Below are 21,963 nucleotides of genomic sequence, written 5' to 3' on the forward strand. Positions count from 1 at the left end.
ACCCTAGCCCCCACCTTTGCATCCATCGTGGAAGCTTCTGATTGGCCAGGGAGCGGCAACCATGTTAGGCTGCGCTAAGCTCCCATTCAAGGTAGGTTACAGAAACAATTTTTTAAAAAAATATTTTTAAAAATATATTTAAAAAAAATTTTAGGGGGGGGAGGAATTAACGAAACATTAAGAGACAATTAGAGAATGGGCCAACAATGGTTCGAATTACATTGCTGGTTGCGCTGTGAGACAATGTCTTGGAATACGTATCAAAAAGTGAGAACGATCCGAAATAATTCCGATAAACGATTCAAAACAATTTTTTGGACATGTCTACTGTCCATATAACAAGTTATTCCCATCACCCAAAGCTTCCTGTAAATCAGCCTGGTTCTGCATTGCTGAGAAATCCTTGCTGAACTATTGCATATCCAAAGATTTCCAAAAAAGAGACCCAGATGTACTCCAATCTAAACCATAGAGGTGGCTAACAATTTGGACAGAGTGCAAGGATGTATTGTTAGTCTTTATATTTTGCTACTTTTCTCCCAGTAACTATATTAGGGCCAGTAAATCCTTTCTCTTTCACAACAACTTCGATAACCTTTCCACTACTATTGCTCCATTTTTTGGAAACCCAGGATTCGAAACGTCAGGAGAGAATGCTTCAGGAATATGGGCATACAGCCGGAAAAACTCACAGCAACCCAGTGATTCCGGCCATGAAGGCCTCCGACAATACATTTCATGAGATATTTAGAATTGTCTCCTGGAGAGCTCTAGCATTTCGCGAAACCAGAAACCCAGGATTCTATGGGATGCACCCATGGAACGCAAAGTGGTTCTGCGGTGTGAAAGAAATCTTAGGGCCCTTCCACACAGCCATATAACCCAGATTATCAAGGCAGATGGTCCACAATAACTGTTTTTAGATAATCCAGTTCAAAGCAGATAATGTGGGGATTATATACAGCTGTGGAAGGGGCCTTAAAGAAACTTTTAGAGGCATTCAACCCTGGAGATGGAACACGGACCCTCCTGCTCCATTTCTAACCTATGCTTTCTTTTGGAAACTTCCCACCTCAGCCACTGCATTGTCCCCCTCCACTATGGCTTTCGCAACAGGCATCATTGCAAGGCAACGGCACAATGGGATGTGGGTCTCAGACTCAATTTACCGTGTGCCACTCTCCTACACGCTTGCGAGTCACATTCAATTTCCTGGAGCTGCCCTTCTGCATATTTCATCCACACACAGATTTACATAGATTTAAATACAGTACATATCTGTCGGTAGGTTTTTCCTCCTTAAGAGAGCAAGGCTTATGGAGATGTGGTGATTTCAATACAGGTCCTGAGTCCATAGGATGTTCTTGCTATGCATTACTTGGTAGTCGTTGCTGGTGGCTTCCAAGTTTCTGGAGAGGCGGATCCATCCAAAGTTGTGAGGGAGCTATCTATGGTGCTGAAATCCCCAATTCAGCACCTTGGACAGCTTCTTCAGCATTGATACTGGACTATGCAGTCAGGTAAAGGTAAAAGTTTCCCCTGATGTTAAGTCCAGTCATGTCTGACTCTGGGAGTTGGTGCTCATCTCTATTTCTAAGCCGAAGAGCCGGTGCTGTCCGTAGACACCTCCAATATCATGTGGCCATTGGCATGACTGCATGGAGCACCGTTACTTTCCCGCTGAAGTGGTACCTATTGATCTACTCACATTGGCATGTTTTCGAACTGCTAGGTTGGCAGGAGCCGGAGCTAACAGCGGGCGCTCAAGCCGCTCCCGGGATTCGAACCTGGGACTGTTGGAGTCAACAGTCTGCCAAATAACAGGGAACCAAAATATTAGATATTATTGACCACTCCAACAACTATCATGTCAGACTACACATAGAAGCCATTGAAATCCACAAGCATATGGACAACTTCAACAGAAAGGAGGAAACCATAAAAATGAACAGTATTAAAAAAAAACTCCAAAATCAGAACAGTAAATAAGAAGCAACACTCTAAAAACAGAGGAGTTCCAGACATGGGAACCAGGGGCAGCTAACGACTCTGAACAAAGGATGCCCCCAGGGAGGAATAACCAGAAGATGAAGCTTTTCAATGCTAGGTAATGGTAAAGGTTTTCCCCTGACGTTAAGTCCAGTTGTGACCAACTCTGGGGATTGGTGCTCATCTCCATTTCTAAGCCGAAGAGCCGGCGTTGTCCGTAGACACCTCCAAGGTCATGTGGCTGGCATGATTGCATGGAGCACCATTACCTTCCCTCCGGAGAGATATTTTTTTATTTTTTAAAAAATTTATTTGCAGTATTTATATTCCGCCCTTCTCACCCCGAAGGGGACTCAGGACGGATTACAATGAACACATATATGGCAAACATTCAATGCCAACAGACAAACAGCATATATAGACAGACACAGAGGCATTTAACATTTTTTTTCCAGCTTCACGATTCCGGCCACAGGGGGAGCTGTTGTTTCACTGTCCACTAGTGGCTGTACTTCCTCATTCCTTTCCTCGTGTTTTGCTGGCAGTTTTATGATGTTGTAAATTAGTTAAATTAGCCTCCCGCATAAAGCGTACCTAAATTTCCCTACATGACAGATGCAACTGTCTTTCGGGGCTGCATAGGTCAACAGCAAGCCGGGCTATTTAATGGTCGGGGGCTTAACCCGACCCGGGCTTCGAACTCATGACCTCTTGGTCAGTAGTGATTTATTGCAGCTGGTTACTAGCCAGCTGTGCCTCAGCCCGGCCCTATTGATCTACTCACATTTGCATGTTTTCGAAATGCTAGGAGTTTCAATGCTAACCAAGGTGATTAACTACAACATTCACACTGGCCTCCAACTGACAAGAGTTCTTCTCTCACCCTGGACCTTCCAGATATAAATATAAACCTTCCTTGCTTAGTTTCTCCATATACCTCACAACCTCTCAGGATGCCTGCCATAGATGTGGGCGAAACGTCAGGAGAGAATACTTCTGGAACATGGCCAGACAGCCTGGAAAACATACAACAACCCTGTGATCCCGGCCATGAAAGTCTTTGACAACAGATTCTTTAGCATTGTTACTGGACTATGGAGTCAACAGTTTGCCAAATAACAAGGAACCCAAATATTAGATACATGTTTTCATGCCCAGAAGAAAACTGCTTCTGAGACCTTTTCCAGCCAAGCAGCACCATTAAGCCTACCCTGTTTCCCCTAAAATAAGACATCCCCAGAAAATAAGACCTAGTAGAGGTTTTGCTGAATTGCTAAATATAAGGCCTCCCCCGAAAGTAAGACCTAGCCAAGATTTTGTTTGGAATTATGCTCGCCAAACAGAACACCAGAGCATGCAGGATCGGTAAATGTACATACCATAGAGTGTTGTACATGGAAATATTGGTAGTAACAAGAAATTCACAGTTTGTCTGGTTATGCTGGTTTGTGATGACAACTACTGTACAGTATATATAAAATGTTCATTTTTTGTTCAACAATAAATGTGAATTCTTCTTCATGGAAAAATAAGTCGTCCCCTGAAAATAAGACCTAGATCATCTTTGGGAGCAAAAATTAATATAAGACACTGTCTTATTTTCGGGGAAACACGGTATCTCCAGTCTGCATGCTTCCAAACCCAGTTCATACTACTTGTGGTGGTGGCCCAATATGATTGAAAGCTGAGTTTCAACCTAACAGAGAAAGAAAAGCCTTCAACTCCAATCCAGTCAGTTTGTCTCTCTGAAGGAGTCAGAAAAATCTGGAATATCCACGGGAATATCCTGCCAGTTCACAAGAGCCCAATCTCCGAACTCGGTGGAGAAGGAGGCCTTTAAAACACACACATTGGAGGCAAGAAATGGGCCTTTTAAAGGATCTTCAAGGAAGAGGAGCAGTGAGATGGATTAACCACCCCGGGCCACGTTCTCATTTCTTCTCCTAGTGATCCCAGGCTTTCTTTTTCTCCGCCTCTGAATATTATGTATTTTCACTTGATTCCCGCATTCATTCATCGAATAAAGGCATCATTGTGATGATTCTTCCTCCTATCCCGCTTCGTCCTGCCACTCATCATGGTGTTATGTTATTTGCATAGCGGAGCCGGGGAAGGCTTCAGGCTGGGGCAAGAAATCGGCACACGGCGTTATTACCGCAATCAGACAAAGTGAGAATTGGATCGGGAAAGGGTCGGAGGAAGGCAGCACTTTCCTCGCAAGGCACCACAATGCTGTCCAACTACAGAAATGAGAGACACGTTGAAAGGGACCTTATACAAAGCACCTATCTGCTGAGAACTCTGGAAGAAGGATAATGTCACTTTTCTGAGGGACTTCGTCTACTTCAAAATTCCTTCTATTGCCAGGTTCTCCAAACAATAATAAGGTCCAATCCATCGTTGGAAATGGCAACCTCCCAAGCCTTTCACTATTCATTTGTTAATGTATATATTTGCTCACCTGTATTCTATGTGTATGTTGATTTGTTGTGGGAGGGGTTATAGACATGTTGTTATACCCCAGCCACCTTTGGGTTCTGAACCTAGTTCAGAAATGAACTTTGACCAGGATGAAGCTTATTCTAACTTTTTACCCAGTTCTCCAAGCTCATTCCAATTACAGATCCCAGCTCTGGATAACTCCGAGGCTTCCTTAATTGGGAGAGATACTGAAAACATTACTCTCGTGGAAGAACCAGATGTCCTGAGTTCCCCAGGAAATGTATCCTTTAACAGAAGGGAGTTTTTGCATCGCCAGAGATCAGAAAAACAGGAGCTTCGAAGGAGTCAACGTTTGGCATCTAGAGGGGATACTGGATAGGAGATTTCCTTGGGAACCTTTGGGGAGTTGGTTTCCCTTCGCTGTGATTAGATCCAAGTTCCATAAAAGTGTCTTGCACTGTGAACAATTTGTGGTGTCAACGTAGCGACTTCTGAGAACACTTCACCGTTTCCAGTTCCCTGATTTCACCAAGCCAAGTCTCCTGTTCCTGGCGGCCAAGCCGAGCTGCGACTCCCAATTTAATCTGGAGTAAATTCATGTCCTTGCCTTGTTCCTGAATCCAGATTGCTTTTAGCTTCATCTTCTGCCTGCCTTCATATCCAAGACTTCCTAGTGACTTTGGACCTTGTTATTTACTCTTGTTGTTTCCCCGCTCAAGAACTTCCCAACAGTTTTGAACGTGTTTCGGTTTCTGGACTTTGGACAATAATATTGGACATATCTCTTCAATTCTTTGAACTAATTCATACCATTTTTTAAAGGACTATTGCTCACTCATCCTTTCCACTTATTCTTTTCTGAATTTATTATTGTTTTAATAAAGATATTATATGATTATTGGTCTCTGTTTGGTTTCCAGTGGCCAGGCTGCCTTAGGGGGCAACACATGTGATTGTACTGAGCATGTTCAGACTCAGGACTCTATTTTGTATTCAGTCTGGTTATGAATTTCAATATGTTAAGTCTGCTTTACACTTCAGAGGAAGTAGATGCATGTTGCTGTTTGGACTTCAGTATAAAAGTATGACTTATGGACGGACTCAGGTTGCTCCTGACACGAGAAAAAATGAACTTCAGCGAGTACAACTATGCCTAAAGACCATGTACTATTGAGAACAGAGAACTACATCCTATCTATAACTGAACTTTAATAAGAAATGTGCCTGCAAGGTGAATTAATACAAGATGTGAGTAAACAAAATGTTATTTTTCAAAAAAGACTTTGTTTTTTAATCTCTGAGTGCATATTTTAAACTAAGAGGTTTGAAGGGGGTGTATATAGTTTGGGCAACTGCAATTTCATCCTCTGCTATCCAAATATATTTTTGTAGTGGAATGTCTTTCTCCTTGGTAGTTCAAAGACACGGTTCTTCAGTTTAACAGCTAAGTTACCTGGGTGCCATTACGTGAATGCTTATGAATGTCACTTGACTTCTAACAAGGTCATGCTTTTCTTGACTAGTGGTTTTCAAAAGGTGGTCTCCAAATGTTCATGGAGATTCACATTTGCCAATCGGATATGACATTATTTTTATCTTTTCAATAAGGTTATGACTGCCATTTATTTCCAAAGAGATATGTGCCCAGAGACTGGGTGCAGTCATTTCCAATAGGTTATGGGATTTCCAATATCCATGGCATGTCAGGGTGACCATGAAAACGAATGTGGGAGCATAATATTAGTGAGCCCTGGCTGCTTCCCTCCTCTCCCACCTCTCCAATGTTTATTCCCAGTGTGTTCATACATTACTCTGTTGTCGTTGGCAGCGCTACAGATCCGCCCACTTCCTTGCTGGGGTGAGATCTCAATGGCACACAAATATAACAGTTTGTTTAATATTTATTTCCTCCAAAAAATATTAATACTAATCAGTTTTTCCCTCGACCAGCAAGTTCCCAAGGATCACCAGAAGACAAAGCCAAGCTGGAGAAGAAAACAACCCAGTGATTCTGGCCATGAAAGCCTTCAGCAACACATGGAGAAAAAAAGCCTACTTTATATAAAACATAGACGAGAGAGGTTGGCGCTTGGGTGCTGCTAGAAGATTTGCTTCCCTTTCTCCTTTGTGGGAATGTCCAACTCTTAGGAGACAAAAGCTGAGGTGTTCCACGGAGAATGACCCCCAGGGTGACATTGTTGGTTCTTACTTCTTAAGCCGACTTTGGAAGGATTTCAGCAGATCCCGTTTAATCGCTCGCCAGGCGCTTCATCCCTCCGCTGCTTCTATCTGAAAGGGCTGAGGGTTTTTCCAAAGCCAGCCTCTGCTCATCCTCATGTCCTGTCCAACATTTCCTTGGGATCTGGGATGCCGGTCTTTCTATCTCTGGGTCTGGAGAGGGAGCAGAGGGCTATGTTTTGAACCCACATCTCACAGGGGTTGAAGAGTAGGGAGGGAAAGCATATTCAGAAGTATTCACGCGTCCAATAAAAAAGATCCCTTCCAATCTGTAATGAAGTACGAATTTTTGGTTTACAGATGATATGTTTAATTGTGTGTTTGTGTTTTAAAAGGGTAAGTATTACAGTTATTGCATCTCAGCACTCAGAGGCTGGTTGCCATGGAGAAGTAGGCGGAGCCAACTGCCGTTTTGTTGAAGAAGTGCAGAGTTTAAAAAAAGAAGTCAGTCTGTGCTCTGATGAGGCACAGGGAAGGTTGATCCTAGGGGATCAAGGGGGCTCAATTGTTCATTTTGAGTCGGTTTAAAATAAGTTTGGTGACTTATTTAATGTAGTCTGTGTCCTGGTAAGGAACAGAGAACCTGTGATTGTATATCACAGGGGTGACTGTGGTTTAAAAGTAGCAGAGAAAGAAGTTCTAACTACTTTAAGTAAAATAAGTGACACTTTAGGGAGTTTGACTCATCTTATTCTAGCATTGTAACTGTTAATAAAAATACCTCCTAGTGAGAAACAACATTGTAACCATTAAGCTCTGTGCCTGAATAAACTTGTTATTGTTCTTCCAACATCTAAGCCTCTGTCGCATATATCATAAACCAAGTTACATTACCATCTAAAGTGAATAAGAAGAAGAAAGAAAGAAAAGTAAAAGTTCTCCTCTCTGAGTCTTTGGTGGTAGCTTCCTTACAAAGTGGTGGCAGCGTTATTAGCTTCTTTACACAATCCAATCCAGAAACTGGAGAAACTGGAATCTTTGTAGGTCAGGACTTATCCTTAGTGAGCATAAAAGTGCACGTAAGACTTGGTTGGAGAAAACAGAACCTTTTGTTACAGAAATCTTATTTTATATGGAAAAAAACTAGTTTCCTGCACAGAAAATACTCCTTTCTGCTGAAACAAATGTGACTTTTCTGCAGACTTTCTGAGGACGTGCGATATACAAAGACTTTCTGAAGACTTGGGATATACAAAGAATGATCTTTCTATGCTCAAGTGACTATCTGAGTGGGATCAACTAAGTCACAACTGGGCAGAAATTCTCGATGGCCCAATTTTCTGCTTTTGGGGGGGAAATAATTTGCTGAATCCCCCCAAACAGACATCAAATGGAAGTGGCTGAAAGTTCAGCCTTGTTTCTGCAAGAGACACAAGCCCAGATTTTCCAAAGGTTAGCAAGGCGATCTATTTGAAAGGTGAGGAATTCCCATCCAACGCTCCACAGGATTGACTCAGAATCCTCTCCCAGATTGTTTACCGATCTGTAGCTCAAATATCATTTGCCTTATTTCCATTCAGAGTATTCACAAGGGGAAGGGGATCCCATTTCTCATTATCCGAAAGGGCATTCCAACCCCATCAGACTTTGGTGTGCTTTATCTAGCATTAAATATTGAAGGGCTTTGTCAAAACATTGTAATGATTTGGCTATATGTGTGTGTATGCCTTTTCTGGTTGCTGTGGCATTAAAGAAAAGATATTCTTCCTTCAAAAGTTACAACCAAAGAGAAAGAAAGAAGCAAGACGATGGCACAACAGGCACAAAACCAGGCTGCAGAGTTTCCTGGCAGTGGAAATGCCATTCCGACTCCATAAAAATAAAAGGAGATTGATAACACACAGCTTGCTTCTTTCCCTCTCTGTTGCCGGCTAAAGGAATTACAGAAATGCCCATTTTGCCAGCCCCGCCGTCATACGATCTGTCACTTCGGATGTCTTGCTTAATTTGCGTTCCTTGGTCACTTGGTTGTACCCCTTCACTCCTGATTTGTTTTGAAGTGCAAAATGAAGTCTCGTCTTAAATGGGGTTTTCATGCTGGCTGGGAATAGATGGATCATGCCTCGATCGGTCGGGGAGCCGAAAAAGTCTAAGGCAACAAGCAGTGGGAGGAAAATGTTTTTTTCTGGTTTGACAAAAGCACCTAATGGTGTGAAGAAATGTCCTAGAAGATGATCAGATAAGAATTAGAATCACAGAGATGGAGGACCATCCAGTGCAACCTCCTGTCATGCAGGAAAACACAATCCTATACAGATGACCATCCAGCCTCTGTTTAAAAATCTCCAGGAAAGAAAACTCCAGGACTTCAAGGCAGAATATCCCCTGACAGACAAGTCTTATGTACAAAGAACAGATGCCAGCCATAAAACGGGCCAGCCATAAAACCTCAATTACCCTCTGGTATGTGAGAGCCCCTATATAAATGGGCTACAGAGAATATTCTGGTATTTGGTACAAATTGTTAGGTTCCCTTCTTCCAGTTATGCTGTGGGTAAGTCTTCCACCAGAAGAAAACACCAAGACACACGCTGGTAGATTCCAACAGGTTTTATTGTACAGAATACCAGAATATTCTCTGTAGCCCATTTATATAGGGGCTCTCACATACCAGAGGGTAATTGAGGTTTTATGGCTTGCCCGTTTTATGGCTGGCATCTGTTCTTTGTCAGCACTTGCTCTGTGTCCGGAGATGTCAAAGATCGGAGACCATGACATCTTACTATCAATTCTTGCTCAGGTTAGCTCCTTCCCTGCCCATTTTCAGCCAGGAATTGAAAACATGGTTGTTCCGGAGCGCGTTTGAATGAATAGGCCCAATAGAGTTGTCATCAGAATACTTCTTTATGTTTATAAAATCGTACAGCACTTTATCACTGTTACTCATTTCCATGATATAGCACTTTATGAAACCTGTCCCCACTGGTTCGCTTTCAATTACTCTGATTTTATCTGCTTGGATTTTAATGTATTGTCCATTATTTTATTTTGTGTGTCGTTGAAATGTTTTAAGTTTGGTCAAATATGTTGTGTCATTGTTCGGGCTTTTCCCTGTTGTGAGCCGCCCCGAGTCCCTTCGGGGAGATGGGGCAGGATATAAAAATAAAGTTTATTATTATTATTGCTAATAATAATAATGTCAATGGTTTTCAACCTGGGTCCCCAGTTGCTTTTGGCCTTCAACTCCTGGAAATCCTAACAGCTGGTAAACTGGCTGGGATTTCTGGGAGTTGTAGGCCAAAAACATCTGGGGACTACAGGTTGAGAACCACTGGAATCTCTTTTCCTGGAGCTTGAATCCATGGCTTCATTGTGTCCCAGTCTCCAGAGAAGAAGGAAACAAGCCTTGTGTTGTTGAAGGCTTTCATGGCCAGGATCACAGGGTTGTTGTATGTTTTCCAGGCTGTATGGCCATGTTTTAGAAGTATTCTCTCCTGACGTTTCGCCCACATCTATGGCAGGCATCCTTAGAGGTTGTGAGGTATGGAGAAACTCAGCAAGGAAGGTTTATATATATCTTTGGAAAGTCCAGGGTGAGAGAAGAACTCTTGTCAGTTGGAGGCCAGTGTGAATGTTGTAGTTTATCACCTTGATTAGCTTTGAATAGCTTCATCTCCTGGCTTCTTCCTGCCTGGGGGCATCCTTTGTTCAGAGTCGTTAGCTGCCCCTGGTTCCCATGTCTGGAACTCCTCTGTTTTCAGAGTGTTGCTTCTTATTTACTGTTCTGATTTTTGAGGGTTTTTTTTTAATACTGGTAGCCAGATTTTGTTCTTTTTCATGGTTTCCTCCTTTCTGTTGAAGTTATCCACATGCTTGTGAATTTCACTTGTCCACAGCTGCATGGTATCCGGTAGACTCCTGCAGAGGTGAGAGGATCCCTCTTGTCCTTCGCTGACCGTAGCATTTGTTGGATTTTCTCTGTGAGTCTGTAGATAGTTTGTAGTTTCTCCATACCTCACAACCTCTGAGGATGCCTGCCACAGATGTGGGCAAAACGTCAGGAGAGAATACTTCTAGAACATGGCCATACAGCCCAGAAAACATACAACAACCCTGAAACAAGCCTTGCCCATTCCTTAATGGATCATATTTTCAGGCATGTCTCCTCTGAGTCTTCTTTTCTCCAAGCTAAACATACCCACTTTCTTCAGGTGTTTCTCACAGGGCTTGGTTACAAGACCTTAGATCATTTTGGTCACGATTCTCTGGACACCTTCCAGCCTGTAAATATCTTCTTGGCTTGTGATGCCCAGAACTGGATGCAGGAAAACCTGAGGCTATCAATGCTGCCAGTTTTGCAAAAGAGCCACAAAGAACACCTCAAATTCAAGACTCTGCAACCTACGATTTCGACCTTACAAATGGAAATGTACAAGTATTTGCTTACCCTCAACAAAACCTCGTTACATGCCGACGCTCAAACATGTCAGATTGATTCCAGCCTTATGTTAAATGCCAGAGACTTCTGAATACGAGGGAGAAAAATATTAATATTGAATATTTTTGGCAGCAAATATTTGAAAGATATTCAATGAATATTCAGCAGAACCCGCCGCCGTTCGCATCCTGCGAGGGACACACTTCCCAATTGACGTTTCCATAAAGATTATAGGCGGAAAGTGAAGGCAAGAGGAACACAGTTCAACTGTTTCTCCTGCAGGAAATAAAACTTTCCAGAAACGCTGCAGAGTTCTTCTCATTGGAATATCGGGGCTATCAATAAACGTCATTATTGGGATCTTGATTTGCAAATGGAGATGCAATCTCCAATCTTCGACAACACAACATCACAAATCCAGATTAGGGAGGAAAGACGAATAGTGCCGGCAATTAGCAAAACCAGCAAGAAGAGGAAAATATGATAATAAAAGGTAAAGGTAAAGGTTTCCCCTGATGTTAAGTTCAGTCGCGATTGACTCTGGGGTTTGGTGCTCATCTCCATTTCTAAGCCGAAGAGCCGGCATTGTCCGTAGACACCTCCAAGGTCATGTGGCCATAGGCATGACTGCATGGAGTGCCTTTACCTTCCCACTGGAGCGGCACCTATTGATCTACTCACATTGGCATGTTTTCGAACTGCTAGGCTGGCAGGAGCTGGGGCTGACAGCAGGTTCTCATTCCGCTCCCGGGATTTGAACCTGGCACCTTTCAGTCCACAAGTTCAGCAGCTCAGCACTTTAACACACTGAGCCACCAGGGACCCCTAATATGATAATACAGGAAGATTAATCCTGTGGTTACAAAAGATATTTCACTTAGAGGTATTCCTATTAACAGTTACAATACTAGAATGAGATGAATCAAACTCTCTAAAGTATCACTTCTTTTACTTAAAGTAGTTAAAACTTCTTCCTCTGCTCCTTTTGAACTGTTACTTCAATGGATCTCTGTGAGTCCAGCTGGGATTGGTTCCCAAAGTCTGAAACTTGGCCTATCCGGTGACTTCAAACCACAGTCACCCCCGTGATATACTATCACAGATTCTCTGTGTCTTTCCAGGACACAGACTACATTAAATAAGTCACCAAACTTATTTAAAACCGACTCAAAATGAACAATTGAGTCTCCTTGATCCCATCAACCTGAAATCAATCTTCCCTGTGCCTCATCAGAGCACAGACTGAGGCTTAATCTAGCCTAAAGTGGTCCCTGATGAAAAAAGGAGCTCTTTAAACAGTCCTTTTCGTTTGTTTGCACAACACATGGAAACTGAGGGATCGTATAGAGCTGTCATTGTTAACTCATTGGCTTCATTAGCCATTTTGTTGGATGATTTTGCAAAATACAGAAAGGGGAAATTGAAATTTTCAGGAGGTTTTGGGCCTGTGAACTGAAACTGCAACATTCACACTGGCTTTCCAACTGACAAAGAGTTCTTCTCACACCCTGGACTTTCCACAGATATATAAACCTTCCTTGCTTAGTTTCTCCATACCTCACAACCTCTGAGGATGCCTGCCATAGATGTGGGTGAAACGTCAGGAGAGAATGCTTCTGGAACATAGCCATACAGCCCGGAAAACATACAACAACCCTGTGATCCTGGCCATGAAAGCCTTCGACAACACACCTCACAACCTCTGAGGATGCCTGCCATAGATGTGGGTGAAACGTCAGGAGAGAATGCTTCTGGAACATAGCCATACAGCCCGGAAAACATACAACAACCCTGTGATCCTGGCCATGAAAGCCTTCGACAACACACCTCACAACCTCTGAGGATGCCTGCCATAGATGTGGGCGAAACGTCAGGAGAGAATGCTTCTGGAATATGGCCAGACTGACCGGAAAACATACAACAACCCTGTGATCCCGGCCATGAAAGCCTTTGACAACACACCTCACAACTTCTGAGGATGCCTGCCATAGATATGGGCGAAACGTCAGGAGAGAATGCATTTGAAACATGGCCATACAGCCTGGAAAACTCAGCAACCCAAAGGACTTCTTTTTCCGGGTAAATTGCCAAAGTACTGTAAAGGTAAAGATTTCCCAGAGTCATGTCTGACTCTGGGGGTTGGTGCTCATCTCCATTTCTAAGCCGAAGAGCCGGCGTTGTCCTTAGACACTTCCAAGGTCATGCGGCCATTGGCATGACTGTATGGAGCGCCGTTACCTTGCTGCTGGAGCGGTACCTATTGATCTACTCACATTGAATTGCTAGGTTGGCAGAAGCGATTGACTTCTATAGCAAAGGATTGACCAGTTGCCCATTTTTATATTTACCGCACTTTATTCCTTTAGCCGGCCATAGTCTCCTTTGTTTATGCCTTCCCCAGCACTATAATGGGATAATGGTTTTATTTGTTTTATGACTTGCTTTATTGTTGATTGATTTGTTTTTATTGTTATGTCTTATATTGTCTGTTTTGCCATGTAAGCCGCCCCGAGTCCCCTTGGGGAAATGGGACGAGGTATAAAAATAAAATTATTATTATTATTATTATTATTATTATTATTATTAAGCTGGAGCTAACAGTGGGCGCTTACTCCACTCCTGGGATTTGAACCTGGGACCTTTCGGTCTGCAAGTTCAGTAGCTCAGTGCTTTAACACACTTCACCACCGGGGTTCTTAAAGTGCCAAAAGGCAAGAACAAAGTTATAAAAGACTAGCTGTGCCCGGCCACGCATTGCTGTGGCAAAGTGGTGGTGGTACTGGTTAAAAATTGTTGTGTAATTTTTATTTCACGTTATTTGCATTTTTTAAAATTAATTTTATTGTAAGTTATATTTTTATTTATTATATTTTATTCTTTTCTTGTATTATTTTTAGTTATTTTCTGTTATTATAGTATTTTATTGTATTAATTCTTAGTGTTTTTATTATTTTTATTGGGTTGCTAGGAGACCAAGTTGGAGGAGCTTAGCCTTCTAACTGGCAGCAATTGGATAAAAGCAATTATTCCTCTCTCTCTAATTAGGACTTTATTTTTCTTTTCTTTTTGTTGTATGAACCTAGAGGCGTGGATGATGGGTTGTGTTGTCAAATTTCGAGGTTGGGGGGGCTGTAGTTTTGTTGTTTTGTGGGTCGCCGTGATGCCATCACTCTTTTATATATATAGAAGCCGAGTTGGCCGGTGTTCACATTGGGGCTTTTCCCTCTCCATGGAATGACCTTCGCCTTGTCCATGAGTCATATCAAAATCCATACTTTTGGCCCCAAAACCTGCCCTTGACTTATTATATAAATACGATATGTATTTTTTTTCCTAGCCCTGCTTTGGGCACATTTTTCAAGCACTGAAACAGCATCAAAATAAAGGAATAGTGTCAGGGAAGTAAGTGTGCCTTATTAGGTGTTTTTGCAATGACTGGAGAAGGAAGAGGGTCTTTCCATCTCTTTGGATGCTGTGATGCATTGGGATCAGAGCAGCCTTTGTTTTGGAATCTGCAGCTAGGAAGGCCGGAGGATTGGATCGGATCGACCGATCTTGTGATCCCTTTTTCTCTGGCCGCGTGAGGAAAGAGAACAGCTGACATCTCCTGAACCGTGAGCAATTTCCTAAGAGCCCAGGCGAAGGGATAAGCTCCCTTCCCCGCCCCCATACGGCTGCTGCATTTGTTTCTTGTTTTCTCCCCTTTTCTATTTCCGTCAGCCCCCGATTCCTTATTGTTAATGTAGTCTATTTTTGGAGAGGCGTGAGCCGCTTGAAGCAGGATCAAAGTAACTTGAACAAAACAAGGAAAAACGGAAAGCGTTCGGTGGAGAAACATGGAAAGAGGCAAAGACGAGATCCTCAAACTGACTTTGGTGCATCGGATGACCTGGCCTCGGGGTGCACATTCTCCAGTTTTTGGGGAATCAACCCTGGAGAGACAGGAAAGCGGTGATTTGCTTTGTGCGCACCTATGCTTCATCTATCGAGCAGCCACATGTGTCAACGTGCAAGGAATCGTTGACTGGTTACTGCAGATTCTCCAGGTGACTCTATGTATTTGCTTCACGGTTCCAGTTTACAGATTTATGCAAAGTGCAGCCTCATTTCTGGCTTGTGGACATTAAATGAGTAATGTGTTGTCGAAGGCTTTCATGGCCGGGATCACAGGGTTGTTGTATGTTTTCCGGGCTGTATGGCTATGTTCCAGAAGCATTCTCTCCTGACGTTTCACCCACATCTATGGCAGGCATCCTCAGAGGTTGTGAGGTGGAAATTAGGCTAGTGAGATTTATATACCTGTGGAATAATGTCCAGGGTGGGAGAAATAAAGAACTCTAATCTGTGAATGTTGCAATTAATCGCCTTGATTAGCGTTGAAAAGCCTTGCAGCTTCAAGGCCTAACACCTCCCAACAAAGGATTCCCCAGGCAGAAATCAGCCAGGCCTTGTCCCGGTTTCTCTCTCTTCATCCCATTTCTCCCCTCGGTCGCCAGCTCATTTCCAACTCATCCATTTTACCCATTTTTCAAAAGTTTGTCACCTATATATACAAAGGCATCAAATAATTGCTTCCTCTTCAATCATTTTTTGAAATACATTAAGAATGACAGAGTTCAAGGCAAGGGGAAGAAGAAAAAAAAAGATCCCAAAAGCTGGTCTGTAATAAAATAACAATTAAAAGTGCCGAACAAGGCAGAGAAAAAAGTGACGTTTGATCTCCCTTTCAGAATCTCCATCTGCATATAACTATTTCTCTGCGATTCCGACAAATCCCTTTCTTTCAACGTCCTGTTCTTTTCTAATCATCAAAAAGTTATCAAGCCGTTTTCTTGCAAAAAAATAAAGTCTATAAGGGTTTTCCAAGTCTCTGAGAAATGACCTTTCGCTAATGACTTTTCTCACTAATGACCTTTCTCTAATCAAACCAGGCAATTTGTCCGTTTCTGCTTCAATCTGTCAGTTGGAGTAACCATTCCTCCACAATGTTGAAGTTTTCCATATAATTGCCGCACATGTATAAAGTGATCCCTTAGGCATGTCTACTCAGAAAAAGGCAACACTAAAAGTCCACGCATCCAACCCTCATCTTTGTGTAAAACTCTCAAGAAGCTGAAGTGTCGGAATGAGAAACCAAGCTAGAAATGTCACCAAAGCTGTTCGTAAAAGATCTGTCCAAGGTACTGAAATTCAGACCCAAATGTGTTATGTGCCTTCTAGATTCCTGTCGACTGCATTTCAGAGTTTTCTTAGGCAAGGAAACATCACAGTTGATTGTGTTAGTCCCTTCCTCTGAAATAAACCCTACAGTGGTGGCCTCCCATTCAAGTACTAAGCAGGGTTGGTCCTGCTTAGCTTCCACGACCAAATGGAATCCAGTATTTTCAGGTTTTTAGACTGGAGTGAACCCTCCATCATCTTGGAAGCCACCAATTGATTAGGGCATCAACCCAAACAAAGGATCACCACTTTCCCAAAACAGAGTATCAAGAACCAGAGCATCCAGCCTCAACCTAACTACAATTCCTTTCTTGAGCATCTCTATTGATTACAATTCCTTCCTTTTGCATCTCTATTGACTACAATTCCTTTTTTGACCATCTCCATTGACTACAATTCCTTTCTTGAGCATCTCCATTGACTACAATTCCTTCCTTGAGCATCTCTATTGACTACAATTCCTTTCTTGACCATCTCAATTGACTACAATTCTTTTCTTGAGCATCTCCATTGACTACAATTCTTTTCTTGACCATCTCCATTAACTACAATTCTTTTCTTGAACATCTCTGTTGACTACAATTCCTTTCTTGGCTAACTCTATTGACTACAATTCCTTTCTTGATGATCTCCATTGACTACAATTCCTTCCTTTTGCATCTCTCTTGACTACAATTCCTTTCTTGACCATCTCTATTGACTACAATTATTTTCTTGACCATCTCTATTGACTACAATTCCTTCCTTGACCATCTCTATTAACTACAATTCTTTTCTTGAGCATCTCTGTTGACTACAATTCCTTTCTTGACCAACTCTATTGACTACAATTCTTTTCTTGACCATCTCTATTGACTACAATTCTTTCTTTCACATCTCTATTGACTACAATTCTTTTCTTGATCATCTCCATTGGCTACAGTTCCTTTCTTGACCATCTCTATTGACTACAATTCTTTCTTTCACATCTCTATTGACTACAATTCTTTTCTTGACCATCTCTATTGACTACAATTCTTTCTTTCACATCTCTATTGACTACAATTCTTTTCTTGATCATCTCCATTGGCTACAGTTCCTTTCTTGACCATCTCTATTGACTACAATTCTTTCTTTCACATCTCTATTGACTACAATTCTTTTCTTGATCATCTCCATTGGCTACAGTTCCTTTCTTGACCATCTCTATTGACTACAACTCCTTTCTTGATCATCTCTGCTCACTACAAGTCCCTTCTTGACCATGTCTACATACAGTGTTCCTTGCTATCATATTACACCCAGATTTATTTCTGTGAATCTTTGGAACTAAAGCCCACCCCATCCCAGAAACACAGAAACAATGAAGACACAAGTCAAAACATCCCTTCAAAATATCAATGGAAATTCCAAGTACATGGAGGACACCTGTCCATTGGCTGCATTTCACTTCCAAAGTGAAATTTCTGAACCTGTTACAAACCTTAGCAAGACTTCTAAAGGTATTCATGGTGGGTGATTGACAGGGTTGGCTGATGGCATGCCATATTTGTGCCCATTGACCACAATTCTTTGTCTTCCAAAACTCCTCAGTAACCAGCAACTAATAGCTCAGGGTCTGGTGTCATTCCAAAGACCATCATTTTGAGAAGCACCAAACTATGGAAGAGTTATGTTTTGAGTTACAACTCCCACCCAACATGTTGTCTAGAAGAGTATGAGATTTATAGTCCAAATTGCTACATTTCTGTCCTCCTACTGAAACATCTGACCACTAATGGGAAGAGAGACCCATATTCCTTGTAAACATTTAAAGGCATGTTTACCTGGCTCTCCATCCTCCTCCGTGTGTCAAAGCGTGTCGTGGAACCTGTTGCGAACTCACAATAACATTCGGACATCCTGAGGCCACCGGTCACAGATGGAGCCCCTAAGACAAACAAGAAAAAGAAACAAGGCTAGAATTAGAAACTCGGAGAAACACAGCCCAAAATTCCACAAACTTTTATAAGTGAAAACCAGAAAATGATAGGCAAACGACTTCAGTAAAATACGAGCATCTCCTGTCAATGTATGGCGACTCTATGAATGTTTTTGGCCTGGGAACCATCAGAGGTGGTTTGGCCAATTCCTTTCTCTGAAACAGAGCCTAATTGGTATTTGATGGTGGTCTCCCATCCAAGTAGTAGCCAAGGCTGACCCTGCTTAGGTTCCAAAACTGCCCAAGATCGTAAAGACTTGATGTTATTTAGGCCTTTCTATAATTAAGCAACTTACTATAACTAAGAAACCCCAAATAGTGCAGTGCATTAAACCACTGAGATGCTGAACTTGCTGAGTTCGAATCCGGGGAGCGGAGTGAGCTCCCACTATTAGCCCCAGCTTCTGCCAACCTAGCAGTTCGAAAATATGCAAATGTGAGTAGATCAATAGGTACTGCTTCTGCAGGAAGGTAACAGCACTTCCATGGAGATGTCTATGGACAACACCGGTTCTTCAGCTTAGAAATGGAGATGAGCACCAACTTTCAGAGTCGGACATGACTAGACCTTTACCCATAACTAATTGTTTCTTTTTGCACTGTCCAGAAATCAACTATTTTTCCTCCCTTTTAAGGAACTTTTCCACATCTCTCCTATCTTTTGAAAGAGTTGCCTTTTCTTGGAAACCACTGGCCCAACTCTCCTTTGAACGCTCTGTAATTCTGCTCTTCTCCTCGGCCGGCAAGGCATTTGTTACACTGAATGGCCTATTGACGACTTGGTATCTCACGTCTACAATGAGAAACGGAGGAGCCCAATTGGCCGTAATTTCCCCGCGTTTAGGCCTTTATTGTCTTCCCCTTCCAGCCTGGGTCCTTCATCTTCATCTCCTGCCACCAATTCATTCCGGCTGGATCCTATCAGCTGAGGCAGCAAAAAGCTGCAAAGCTTTCCAAGGCAGGAATTGGACAGTCCCGTGTCCAAATCTAGACAAAGGAGGGAGGATGGGAACAGAAACAGAAGGGCACTTCCAGGTCAATCCGCTTTGGAATTTAGTGTGAACTTTCACAGAATCATAAAAACTGAAGGGAACCATAAGAAGTGTGTATTAGGAAGAATGTCTTTATTGCAAGAGTTGTTCAACAGGGGTACGAATCGCTTTGGATAGTACTTTGGACTTTCAGCAGAGGTTGGGTGGTCGCTTTTCAGGAGAGCTTTAATTGTGTCTTTCTACATGGCAGAATGGGGTTGGAGTGGATGGCCCTTTGGGTCTCTTCCAGTTCTATGCTTCTATGATAACAGTGACATTACCTTCAACTAACTAGGCCTCAGTAGCATAGATCCATGGGATCACAGTGTTGGGAAAGACCACAGGATCCTCTCTGCTTCCTGCCTGGGGGAATCCTTTGTTAGGAGGTGATTAGCTGGCCCTGATTGTTTCTTGTCTGGATCACTTGCAGCACTTTATTCTGTTACCTTGAGTTTTATAATGTGCACTTTACTTAGTCTATTCTCATAACTTCGCTGCTTTTGATTCCATGTTTTATTAAGTGTGTTTTCTATTTCTATAGGTTAATGTTTAAAATTTTATAATTTGTGTATGTTTTTTGATTATTAATGCATTGTATATTGTTATTGTTTTTATCTGGTATTATACAAGTCCCCTTCGGGGGAGATGGAGGTGGGGTATAAATAAACTTATTATTATTATTATTATTATTATTATTATTATTATTATTATTATTATTATTACCACCTCCCAACAAAGGATTCCTCCAGGCAGGAAGCAGCCAGGCTTTGAAGCTGAAAGGCCATCCAATGCTAATCAAGCTGGTGAATTGCAACCATTCCCCCAGGCAGGAAGCAGCCAGGCTTTGAAGCTGCAAGGCCATTCAACACTAATCACGCTGGTGAATTGCAACCATTCCCCCAGGCAGAAAGCAGCCAGGCCTTGAAGCTGAAAGGCCATTCAATACTAATCAAGCTGGTCAATTGCAACAATTCCCCCATGCTTTGAAGCTACAAGGGCATTCAACGCTAACCACGCTGGTCAATTGCAACCATTCCCCCAGGCAGGAAGCAGCCAGGATTTGAAGCTGCAAGGCCATTCAATGCTAAGCAAGGTGGTCAATCACAACGTTGACACTTTCCTCAAACAGACAAAGAGTTCTTCCTCCCACCCTGGACATTCTACTAGATACTTACTTACTAGACTTACTAGACTACTTACTAGATATATAAACCCCACTGGCCTAGTTTCCAACAGACCTCACAGCATTGGGTTATGTATGGCCACGTTCCAGAAGCATTCTCTCCTGATGTTTCACCCACATCTATGGCAGGCATCCTCGGAGGTTGTGAGGTATATGGGAAAAAAACTAAGCAAGGAAGGTTTATATATCTGTGGAAGGTCCAGGGTGGGAGAAAGAACTCTTGAATGATAAAAATGGTCCGGACTGATTTACGGCTACAGCACGAGGATTTTGGATGAACGGATTTTAACCATATGTTTTATATTTTTATATTGTTTTAATTGGATTTTCATTGCTATGTTTTAATTATGTGTAGGCATCGAATTGTTGCCGCCCTGAGTCCCTTCGGGTGAGAAGGGCGGGATATAAAAGTTGGAAATAAATGTTGGAAATAAATGTTGGAAATAATTGTTAGAAATAGATTGTCTCAACCTCACAACCTCTGAGGATGCCTGTCCTGGATGTGGGTGACACGTCAGGAGAGAGTGCTTCTGGAACATGGCCAAAATTGTCTCAACCTCACAACCTCTGAGGATGCCTGTCCGGGATGTGGGTGACACGTCAGGAGAGAGTGCTTCTGGAACATGGCCAAAATTGTCTCAACCTCACAACCTCTGAGGATGCCTGTCCGGGATGTGGGTGACACGTCAGGAGAGAGTGCTTCTGGAACATGGCCAAAATTGTCTCAACCTCACAACCTCTGAGGATGCCTGTCCTGGATGTGGGTGACACGTCAGGAGAGAGTGCTTCTGGAACATAGCCATACAGTCCGAAAAACTCACAGCAACCCATGAAAGCCTCCGACAACACATGGCAGCTCCAGCTTATTTAACACAGCGCATGTTTTACGATACAAATATGGGAAATAAATGTACAATCCTAGCAAGATTGGATTGCGTTTTTAAATGGGCTGCTTTGTTTCTCTCATTCCGATTGCGAAATGTTCACCTCTTTTCCAGCAGAGAAGCCGCCGCAGGAAGAAGCAGAGGCAATATTGGATCCCGTTCCCCCGAGACCTCTTCCTGCATCCTCATTTTGTTGTATTATTACCCAGCTGCGATAGGAACAAGCACCTTGAGTGGGATTGCGATCCTCTCGCTCTCTCATTCTCTCCATTTCCCCACAAGTAACATGACTCAGAAGAATATATTACTCATCCGATCTGCCTACGAAACCCGGCATCCACTCTTCCCCATTCAAGCCCTTCCGAACTGTTTTGCAGGAAAAAATATTTCCAGAGGAGAGTTGCGTTGATTACCTTTTGAGAGGTGACAATGACGGAAAATAATTCATTCCCTTGAATTTGTGAATTCCGAACGACTCACCCAGCCAAGCCGCAAAGAGACTTCAAACAAGAATGTAAATCACGGCCTGAGATCCTAACTTTGCTTCACGATGGAAAATATGCGTCATTGAAACACAGAGTTGCAAGAGACTCCAAAGATCATCCAAACCAACCCCTTGCCATGTAGAAATACTCCGT

General features: G+C 42.5%; 1 protein-coding gene across 5 annotated transcripts in view; it reads right to left on the minus strand.

Annotated features, from left to right (window-relative positions):
- elfn1 (extracellular leucine rich repeat and fibronectin type III domain containing 1) overlaps positions 1-21,963 on the minus strand; it is a 364,525-nt gene that overhangs the window by 129,967 nt on the left and 212,595 nt on the right. For all 5 annotated transcript variants that reach the window (XM_062964146.1, XM_062964143.1, XM_062964144.1 and 2 more), the window contains one exon: positions 18,073-18,176. The gene's annotated coding sequence lies outside the window, so the exon portion shown is untranslated. The remainder of the gene's footprint in view (positions 1-18,072; positions 18,177-21,963) is intronic.

The sequence above is a fragment of the Anolis carolinensis genome, unplaced genomic scaffold (assembly GCF_035594765.1).
Source record: "Anolis carolinensis isolate JA03-04 unplaced genomic scaffold, rAnoCar3.1.pri scaffold_13, whole genome shotgun sequence".
Taxonomy (NCBI): domain Eukaryota; kingdom Metazoa; phylum Chordata; class Lepidosauria; order Squamata; family Dactyloidae; genus Anolis; species Anolis carolinensis.